The sequence below is a fragment of the Thalia democratica genome, chromosome 1 (assembly GCF_965202585.1).
Source record: "Thalia democratica chromosome 1, ktThaDemo2.hap1.1, whole genome shotgun sequence".
Taxonomy (NCBI): Eukaryota; Metazoa; Chordata; class Thaliacea; order Salpida; family Salpidae; genus Thalia; species Thalia democratica.
This window is the reverse complement of record NC_139165.1, coordinates 50,493,034-50,505,121: the sequence shown is the minus strand read 5'-3', so window position 1 is coordinate 50,505,121 and position 12,088 is coordinate 50,493,034.

Sequence of the window (12,088 nt, the reverse complement as noted above, 5' to 3'; positions counted from 1 at the left end):
ATTTTGTTATAAACTTTTTGTTAAAAAAGAAAACAAGTATATCGAGAGAGGAAAATTTGAGTCAAAGATTTGAAATGTACAAAAATACTGTAAATACATTCTTAAACAGTTATTTTTCAACGAAACACAACATAAAAAACCTACAATTAATAATATAAATAGTTTTATTTTCTATCAGTAATATTGACTAACGTTTTAAAAGTTACTTATGTGCTTTTTATTATTTATTTTTTTCCAAACATGCAAAATAATATTTTTAAAAATTTAATGATCGTAAAATCATTACAAAATAATGTTATTAATTGAATAATAAGTTACCTCTTGTAGTCCATGTCGAGAACATAAAACTATTAAAATACTAAGTTTAAACAAAGGTATTTTTTTCTGGTTAGTTATTAATCAGTTTTTTATAGTAAATAGTTAAACATTTCTTTAAGATTATTTACTATACAAAATAAAACAAAACCGTACAAAAAATATTTTTTAGTTTAAGGAAAAATTTGTTTTTAGATAAATTTTATATACTTTAGAAAAAGTTCTAAATAAAGCATGAGTATATTTGAACATATCTTATTTTTATACTTTACTTCAAATTCTTTGTACAAGTCTTAATTTCATAGCATGAAATGTTTCAAAAACTGAAAATTTTCCTTAGAAAAACAATCTATAATAAGTTTAAGTAGAAATCAACATTTAGTGATTTAAAATATTACAAATGAGTTAATATTTTACGAAGCAGCTTAGTTCAAAGAATCAAAAAATAAATCTGTTTGCTGATTATTACAAAACTTAGTGTGTTAGTTTAGGTATTTCGCCCTATTTATTTAATTTTCAAGTGCTTAGTTATAAAAACAATTAAATAGTTATAGTACTTTAACTACGGTACAGTATATTTTTAGATAGAAAAATATCTTTAGATCTATAATTAATTTTATAAAACACTACTGTTATAATCTAGTTTAAATTTTTTACTGTCAATATTTTTAGTCATTTTCATTTTTCTGAAGTGTAAAATTTTAGGTTTACTCAATTTTCTAATAACTCAAAGTACAAAACCAAGTATATAAAAAATCATTTTGACATAATATCAATATGTCCTAACTAAGTATCTCATTATTAGTAACATATGTATATGATTAAATAACATTACAAGTAACAATAGTACAGCAAACAGCAAGTACAAACTAAGGCTTGATTTTAAAAAACTCAAAAAAATCTTTTATCAAGTATTTAAGGGTTATATAGTACAACCAACGGAATATGAGTAAAAGTTTAAAAAGTCAGGTAAATCCAAACTAATATTTTTAATTCAAAATCAAAAAGAGCTTTATAAAACCAAAAAATAAACTTAGCGAAAGCAATAAAAAATTTACTTTGTACAATGTGTATAACTTAATTTGATAAAATAACATGTCTGTAAAAAAAATCTAATCGAAGTAAATTTACTGGTAGCTTATTATTTTTTATCTACTAAAAACACAAAAAACATAAAACGTTTATTGATTACTTGAATGATTTACTATACAATAAATGTCGCTGATTCCTTATAAAAATGGTAGTGTTTGTGCTTTTGCTTTATACTTTTGTAGATTTAAACTAAATTAGGTTTCGAAAGTAAAAAACAGGAGGGGATACTGAAGTTTTCAAATACCAATTTAAAGAGTATATATGCCATTATAGTATTTAACATTTAATTATTACGTCATTTTGTATTTCAAACTTTAAACTTCAGTATGATTTTATTTCAGTTTGTATTCATTCCAATTTAGTAAAAAACAATTTCTGATGAGCCTTACTACAAAAGTACTAAATAAATTTAAGGAAAATGAAATGTATTCTGTTATATGCTTTAAATATTCCTTATTTCCATATTCTAAATTTTACTTACTTAAAGTAATAACTTTCGTTCAAACTGTTCTTTCATCAATGTTACTCTCTAATCAAAGCTGTAAGTTTAATATTTTTTTGTAGAAGTCAAACAACCCGTTAGGTGTAAATTGAACTTACACGTTATCGAAAAAAAATAAATAGAGATAAATTATATCAATAAGTATAAACAAATTTATGAATGGCTTTAATTTTCTTTTGTTTAACTGTTAATATAAACTTTTGAAAATTTGTACTAGACATACTTAAATATATATAAGTATTTTCTAACTAAGTTATACTTTTAAAATGATATTTTTAATTTGTATATGCCGTCCTAGACAAGACATAAAACTGTATTCGTGGTGTGCGACTCGATAACCGAAAGGTTTTTCGTGCACCAGGTGCAATAATTAAATATTTTGAATGTCTTATTTTTTGTCGTTCAATAAACTATAGACTAAACAATAAACTATGAACATTAGTAAACTATTGCATAAAAAAGTATAAAGTAGACATTTCAACTCATAGCCAGCATTTTTTTGTTAAGATTACTATGTTATAGTTTATTGAAAGACAAAAATAAAGTTGCTCAAAGTATTTTGTCTTAGGACCTGGAGCGCGAAGAACCTCTTATACTTTTTAACGTCTTGTCCAGGACAAATCATAAGATGGTCGTCTATCAAAAAAAGTTTATATTCATAAAACTTGCTTTGTTCTTTAATAAAATAATAGTCTAACAAATTAATGTTGAAATTTTTTTTATTCAATTTTCAAGAAAAAATGTATAAATATATAAAAAGTGATTCATTTCAAGTAAAAAATGTTTACTTTTATTACAACAGCGTAGTTTACTTCAATTACTGCAATGCAAGTAAAAATATTTACCAATAAACAGGTTGAACTTAAAGAAAAAATTTACATTAAAGTAAAATAACATAACAACTTTTTTAGTTTTGTTTGTAAAACAAATGGTTTTAATTTACTTAATGGAGATTAAAAAACTCAATTTATTAATTGATGAAATAACGAAAGAAAACACTCTCAACAATGATATTTATACAAAGAAGTTGGTAGAAACTTCACTTTGATTCTGACTTCACAAACTCAGTTAGTCGTTGAATTCCCTAAAAGTAAAATTAAAATCAATTAACAAAAATAACCTTTATTTTAGTTAAATACAAGTTTAAACTTTTAATCTTTAATTAATATATTTTAGACTTGGAATATTGTTATTATATATAAAAAATCCGTGGTATGAAATAAATTTAACTGATTTGAACATAAAATGAAACTAAATTATTTATTTTTAGATTATTTTTTAAGTACTAAATTTTCTAAGTAGAATATAGATCATTTAAAAACAGTTTTGATTTATTATACCTCATCAATAACTTCTTCGTTTACTCTCGAAAAACATATTCTGAAGAAAGGTGTCGTACCCGAATGATTGCATATGTAGTCTATTCCAGGTGCAACAAAAACTTTCCAATTTTTTGCTTTTTCAACGTTTGCAAGAAAGTTAGAACTTTCGCAGTTTTTTAGCTTTATCCACAAGTATATTCCAGCAGACGGGACTGACCATTCACCTAAGTCTAAAGTATGAATTAAGCTGATTTAGTTTAAAGAAGCCATGTTTGTTTAACGTAGACTAAAATGTATTTAAGTAGCTGTAAAAAGAAATGTTGTTAACTTTTCAAGTAGTTTTAGATTATAATAAATTAATTTTGTTAAAAAGCATAAGACTTAATTACCCACTAGTATTAATAATTTTTATCTATTAGTTCTACAGATAATTAAGTTACTTTAAATATATCTAGACAACCTTTAAACCATTTTTCCAATGATGTCAACGTTATATCTCTCAATTTTTTGTAATTATCTGATAAAAAGTTTATTCTTTTTTCAAAGCCTTCGAGTTTCCAATTTTCAAACATCTTTTCAACCGCTAACTTTTATTTTTAAAATTCTTTTTACACACCATTAAAAAAACATTTATCTACTTTATTTTAGCTAGAAGGGTAACCTTTGTTTACAAAAAACATAATATTATTGAAGAACTTAATTCAAAATTTTGTTACATATTTTAATTTATTTAGTAATTCTTAGTACACATAATCATTAAAAGTTTGTTTATTAGGTATTTTTAACAAGCTGTATTTTAAAAGTCAACTAAAAGTTTAAGCAACTGCCATAACTTAAAGATACACAACTAAAGCATAAATGATATATATAGTATAAGTACAGAAACCTTTTATGCGAGTATTCAAAATTATAGTAAGAAGTACAAAATATCAGTAGTAAATATATGCAAACTTGAGAAAGAGTTGAACCACCCATTGTGCATGTCATATGAAAATAAACCACACGAGAAACAATCGCATGAGGTCCTGTGACCCAACCTACTCTTAGACTAGGTGCCAATAACTGTTGAAAAAATATTTTAATTCATATTTTGTACTAAACTTATACTAAACTTACTTTAATCAACACTTTGTCTAAAAATAAGTATTTTTACAACTTTAATTTTTTTTTTTTCTTTACTTAATTATTTTTAACTTTTTAAAATAGCTAGTACGTTATCAATTTTTGGTAAAGTGTCTATTATTTAAAAATAACTGAAGTATACATTTCATTATTTAAACATGCTAAATATATTTTAAAATTATTCGCATTTTAAAATTTTATACTTGACATTAACACTTTTCACACATATTAAATGTATAAAGTATTACAACAATATTTGTCACTACACTTAACCAGTACTAACTTTAGATACAGAGTCTATTCGTACTACTCTACCATCTACGTCTATTGATTGGTAGCTCATCGTTCTAACCTGTTATTTGTAATTTATTGTTGGTGTAAAAGTTAAACTTCAAAAAAGACAATTTTTTAAAAAGTTCAAAGAAAATAAAAGTAAATTTCAAGTTTTTCTATAAAGCTTTTTATAATAACAAAACAAAAAATTTTTAAATTTTTTTGTAGTAGTTTGTATGACAGCTTAACTTATTTCAATAATAAAAGTAATATTTTTTCTATGTACTACGTATAAAATTTACTAAGTTTAAATAGTGTAATTAACATACTTTGTTATACTGAATGTAATGATAAGGATCATCTTCTACAATCATTAAATTATATTTTTGAGCAATCTGAAAAACTATTAAATTAGATTGTTTATATTCACATACAAATAGTTTAAAGCATACTTTATAAATTTTGTGTTTACGTTCCATCGGACACACAGTTCCTGTAGGATTACTTCCATTAGGGTTTGTTACAAGAACTCTCGGTAAACGGTTTTCTTTTGCAAGTCTTTCCAGTTGACTCTTCAGTTTTTCCGGAATAATTCCAAACTCGTCTGTTTGCATCGCTTCACAGTCTGCTTTTCTCATTTTTACCTAAGTTTTTAGTTATAATAAAAACATGTTTGTTTATTTGAATTCGCTTTATAATATTCTGTTTCAATACTAAATCTACAATTGTTAGTTAAAAATTTTTATATTCAGTTTTGTTTTAATATTTTAACTATTATATAAACAACTCTTAAAAGTTTACGATACTATTTTATTGCTAAATATTTATTTTTGCGAGACCGAAGGTTTTGTAAAGTAAAGTACGTATTAACTTTTATTCTAGTAGCACCGAATCCATAATCTTCTAACAAAACAAGATCGTCTTCTTCTACAAGTACACCAAACACGTAAGCTAATGCGGCAGCTGCACCTTCTGTTATTGCCACGTCAAATCTTTGATCACTTTGGTCATCTTCAAAATGATGTGGGTTGTGATAAGATTTGTGAATTTTTCGAACCCATTCAATCAAAGGTAAATGTCTAAAAAAATACTATTGTTAAATTAAAAATATTCAACTAAATTTTAATATATTTAACAGTTCAACTTATTTCTATAGTTTATTGTTTAAAATCCTACTTAAGTTAAACATTTTTATTTTATTAACGTTTAATATTTTTAAACTTTCATAGTAGATATATTTTTTTTTTATTCAATTTAAACCATAATCATTTAAAAATGAATTTATTACTTTTAGTTCTATTTTCTTTTAAATTAATAAATTTGTACTTAATTCATCTTATACTTAAATGTAACTTTAGTAGCTGAGCTTAAATTAAAAAGTAGTGAACCTTAGTTACTCTTCTTGATAATCAACTCACATAACGGAAATTAAACAAATATATTATCAATTTGGTTTAGAATGCTTGACATTTATATATACATTGATGAAATACTTGATGCATGAACTATAAAGTCCGAAACATAAGTAAAATCAGTGGTTGTTTTATAGAAACTATATATTTTTTTATATATAAAACTTAAAACAGAAACTACTTTGCATCTTTTTCAAACTTGATGCTATAACACCAAACTCTCTTCAGAGTTATCATTTTAATGTTTAGATACAAATCCATAAATATAAAGACGTACTGGGAACGCAATTTCTTGCATACTTTTCTTAAAGTATATTGTAACATTTACAGATTTAATATAATTTAAAGAACAGAACACCACCTTTAATTAATCATTATATTTACACGTTTAGCAGTTGTTCAGTTTAATTAAATAACACAAAAATAATCAAACTTTTCTATTATACTAAATAAAAATCTTAAAACTGTTTAAAGACGTTTTTTTAAATATAAAGATTTGAACAAAATGTATCTTATTTAATAAAGCAAAAGGAGGAAATCAACTTTTGTATATTAATTTATCCTTTAAATATAATCAATTGTTAAAGATTAGATTTCAGTTTAGTTTTAGTATTATTTATGTCATTACGTCAATAAAATGTTATTTTACAAGCTTCATAGGCAATGTAGTTTTACAATTAAAAACAATTTATTTTTAAATATCTTGTTAAACTATAGACTAAATCACAGAAATCTTTTTCTTATCTCACTTATTAAATTCGTTGGATATTTTTAAATAAAAAATTATTTTTATACAAATCAGTTAGTCTTACAATTTAATTTTTTCTCTACAAATAAGCTGTTTCTTTTAATACTTTTGTTATAACTTAAATCTAATAATTTTATTTAATCTTTAAACTATTATTAAATAAATTGTTATAGTTTGTTTGTGTTGGTTTAAAATAAGTTTTTTTTTAATTTACTGTTATGAAACTTCTGCTAAAGTTTAATGCTTAATTTATAGTTTATTAGAAAAAAGTAATTGTTTATAATAAAAAGTTTTCAAAGCATTTTTACTTTATAAAATTAATTTTGTAAAAATTAACTGTTTTGTTTTTAACTAAAAAATGGATATGAAAATAATTTCTTTAACTGTTAAAAATTGCTTAATTTTTAAACTATTTAAAACAAACTTAGCTTAAAATATTTCAAAAATCAACTCTGTTTGAAGTATTTTTGTTCAAAACGATAAAATGAAATAGAAAAAAATGTTTAAACAAGAATTTTCATGGTTGTTATACATAAAAGTATTGAACGACTTTAAAACTCAACTTTAAAACGGAGTATTTTAAGTTATTATAATAACATGACGTATTTATTGTTAACGTATTTTTTAAGACTATTCATTAAAACGAGTATTGAGTTAAGTAAGTTTGTTTGATGTTCTTTTGATAAAAGTTGTATTTACTTTCTACCACTTTGTTGTAAGCACTAAATATACTTTTACTGTTTTTGAAGACAAAAAAAAATTACAAAACAAATCATAAATTAGCTGTCTTGGATAGTATTTTTAATCAACTAAATTAAAAAAAAAAACATTTTATGTCTTAAAGTTTTGAGGTAGAAATTTTTTAGACTTTTTTTGTTTAATTTCACAACATGTATTTGTTATCCCAATTTTTGACATATGTTTCTAATTAAGGTTTTATACATGTTTACTGTAAATAAATTTAAAATAAAATAAATTACGATATATTTCATATAAGTCCATTATTATCTAAACTTAAAATAAAAAGTTTTATTAAATAGGTTATTTTTGTTAAAAAACACAACGGTGTCTTTTAGTTCAATAATAAAAACTGTAAATGTCATTCAAAAACTAAAAAGTAAGCAATCAGTAACAAAGATAATTTTCAAAACTTATATATTATAAACATGATATTAAATTATACAGTAAGCTCTTGGATAATTTTTCTAATCTTAAATTACTTTTTATACGCTATTTATGTTTACTAATATAAACTTTTCATGTTTATTATTAAATAAATAACATAATGAAGTATCAAACTTACAGTATTAATAAATAAATATATTTATTATAAAATATATTCTTCTAAAATAATCCTAATAAATACAGATTCTTTTTTCGAAATTTGTCGACTATATATTATTATTAATATTTCCATTACTTTTATTAGAAAAAACAAACACAAGTTTTCAATATTATTTTTAGTCAAACCCAACAACTCCTTGGTAAGGTGACAATTTCAGACACTCTTCTTTGCCAATGCTACATTTTGTACCGTCGTGACACTCAAACGAAATATTTTTGAATGGGTAGGTATCTTCAGCAGGCATTCCAGCACAAAATGAAATTGCTTCAGGAGTTCGATTTGCAGCATGGTTTAAGGTTCTAAAGATAAATCAAAACTCTCAATTTATAAATCTAGTTTGTCATCATAAGAAAATATTTTTTTTCAATTTCATAATTTTTCAATTCAGTTAAAAATATTACAGTAAACATTTTCTAGTTTATTCCTACCAAATAAATCAATCAGGTTTAGTTTTTCATTACTCTTAAAAAAACTAGCCTTGTGTGAAAATGTGCATCTTTCAGACGTTCATTTCCATCAATAGCTGTTACAAACCTGTTTAAAAATATACTAGATTAGGAACTATTTCCATAACTTGAAAAAAATAACAATTTAATTTAACTTAAAAAAAACTCTTTAAAATAAAATAACTAAGAAGGGCACTTATTACCTAAGTATGACTCTGCGTTTTTCATACATAGCAAAACAAAATAGAACTATTTTTGTTCATTCTTCGTTTTAACAACAACAAATAATTTAAAATAACAAATTAGCAACTAAGTTATTTATTAACACTTATTGTGAGCCTCAAACAGCATAAAAGTATTAAAGAGAGTAATCTTATTACTAATATTTTCTATTTTCGTTTCAATCAGATTTTATAGAAACCACGAAAATTGTTATAATTACAAGTACACAGTTTTAAAATATAACGTAAATTCGTTTTGTTTGATAATAAACTGAATAAATTTTTTTATATAAAATCAAGTATATTTTTCATGTTTTTTAATACTTTTTTTATATTTAAAGCATCATTTTAAGCATATTTATACTAAAAGAAATTTACTTAGATCTTAATATAAACTAAAAAAAAACAAGTATATCGACAGAAGAAAGTTTTAGTCAAATGTACAAGAAGACTGTTAATACATTCTTAAACTGTAATTTTTTAACGAAACTTAACATAAAAACCTACACTTAATAATATTTTTAATTTAATTTATATCAATAGTATTGACTAAATATTGCAACAGTTACTTATGTGCTTTTTATTAAAAAAAATTTTCAAACATGAAAAATACTGCTTAAAAAAATTTGGTAATAGTAAAAAAACAAATAATTTTATTCATTGAATAATAAATGACCTCTTGTATTCCATGTTGAGAACAGAAAAGTATTAAAATACTTTAAATTTTAACAAATGTACTTTTTTCTGGTTAATTATTAATCAGTATTTTATGGTGAATAGTAAAAAAATTTCATTAGGATTATTTAAAATACAAAATAAAACAAAACTATACAAAAAACATTAGTTTAAGGAAAAAAATGTTTTTAGATAAACTTTCATACCTTAAGAAAAAGTTCTAAACGAAGCAAAAGTAAATTTGAATATATCTTATTTTTACACTCTACTTCAAATTCTTTGTACAAGTCTTAATGTCATAGCGTTAAATGCTTCAAAAACTGAAAATTTTCATTAGAAAAACAATTCATAACAATTTTAAAATACAGTCAACATTTAATGATTGAAAGTATTAAAAATGAGTTAATATTATACGAAGCAGCTATGTTCTAAGACTAAAAAACAAAGCTTTTTGCAGATTAAAACAAAACTTAATGTGTTGGATTAGGTATTTCGCCCTATTTATTTAATATTCAAATGCTTAGTTGTGAAAATAATTAAGTAGTTATGGTACTTTAAGTACGGTACAATATTTTTTTTAGATATAAAATGTCTTTAGATCTATAATTAATTTTATAAAAAACAACTGTTATAACTTAGTTTAAATTTTTTACCGCCACTGTTTTAGATATTTTTCATTTTTTTAAGTAACAAGTTTTAGTTTTACTCATTTTTTTACAACTAAAAGATATTTTTTACTTAATCAAGTATCTCATTATTTGTAACATATGTATATGATTAATTGACACTAGAAGTAACAGTAGTACAGCAAACTTAAGAACAAACTAAGGCTATACTTTTAAAAAACCCAAAAAATTAACTTTTATCAAGTTATTTAAGGGTTATATAGAAAAACCGACAGAATATGAGTTAATATTTTAAAAATACAGGTAAATTCAAACTAATATGTACTTTAAATCCAAAATCCAAAAGGCCTGTATTAAACCCAAAAAAATACACTTAACGAAAGCAATATGAAAGTTACTTTGAACAATGTGTATAACCTAAATTAATGAAATAAATATGTCTTTTTTTTTTAATTGCTATCCAAAAATTATTTACTGGAAACTTTTTATTTTTGCTATAAAAAAACATCAAACGTTTATTATTTTCTTATATGTTTTCTTACGCCATAAATATTTCTGATTCCTTATAAGAATGGTAGTTTTCATGCCTTTGCTATATACTTTTATAGATTAATTAAACATAATTAGGTTTGTTTAAAAATATAAAATTATATTTGTCTAATATAGATTGTAACACAAAAACTTAAAAAGTTGATAAATTCAAGCAAGACAAAAAGATACTAAGACAAATAAAATTATTTTTATGATCTCTTTTAACTTTTCTATTTTTTAAGCTTCATGTTATATAAAGTATATTAATATATTATATTGTTTATTGAACGACAAAAAAAAATACGCTCAAAAGGTTTGGTCAAAGGACCTGGTGTACAAAAAACCTTTCGGTTATCGAGTCATACACCAGAACAGTTTAATGTGATATCCAGGACATGATAAATGACATGCCCATAAATGACATGCCCACGACATAATAAATGATAATTCAAGGCAAAGCTGAGGTTTTTTTAATAACATTACCAACACTTAAAAATAAAACACATAATAGTTTCTACTGATTTTACAAATTACATTGCATTCGTTATTAAAGTTTAAAAAAAAATAAAACAGCTAAAGGTAACATATTTATTGAAATATTACATTAGGTTTACTGCAAACATAATTTGACTGTTTTTGATTAATTTGTTATAAGGGTTAATATAGATAATATTAAAATAGTTTAGATATTCTAAGGTAAGCTATAAATGTATTAATGTATTATTTCAACATTTTCGTAAAATTTTAGAGTCCTAATCCATTTGTTGGTATTTTAGTTATTGTTAATATTTTGTTTCTAAATAATAACTTAATAATACTATTTCATCAATACAATGAACAAAATTAGTTAAAGTTTACCTTGCAAGTAGTAAGGATTTTTAAACAAATCAAACTATCAAAGTGTCAATGGGATATATATGAATTAGTTATTTCTAAAAATTGATATTAGAAAACAACTTATATCGATTAACTTATTTCTTAATAATATTTAAAAAACAAAAGTATGCAATACTTTATCTTTCTTTTTGATTATTTCTTGCAGTTACGACTAATAATGTTTTTTAGTCTTATTAATTTTATATTTTCTCAAGTTTTGACTAACTTAAATCACATTGCTTTTTGTTTGTTACTAAACAAAATTTGCACAAAAAAACAAATCTAATAAAAAAAATAACTGATTTTTTTTTCTTTAGCAATAAGTCATCATTACAATTATATTATGTCTTTAATGAAACAAAAAAGGCTCGAGCTAAAATTTTTATTTTTGTATCTTTCGCATCGGATAAACAAATAAAGTTATTTTTTAGCTTACAAGTTTACTTGTCCTTTTGTCATAGCTCGTTTTATAGTGAGCGCACATGTGTTGTTTAATTGTATATTATAAATTATTTATAGTTGCTAACGTTTTTTTTTATGAAATTATTTGTAGTATGCATAAATGTTTATCATTTAAAACAA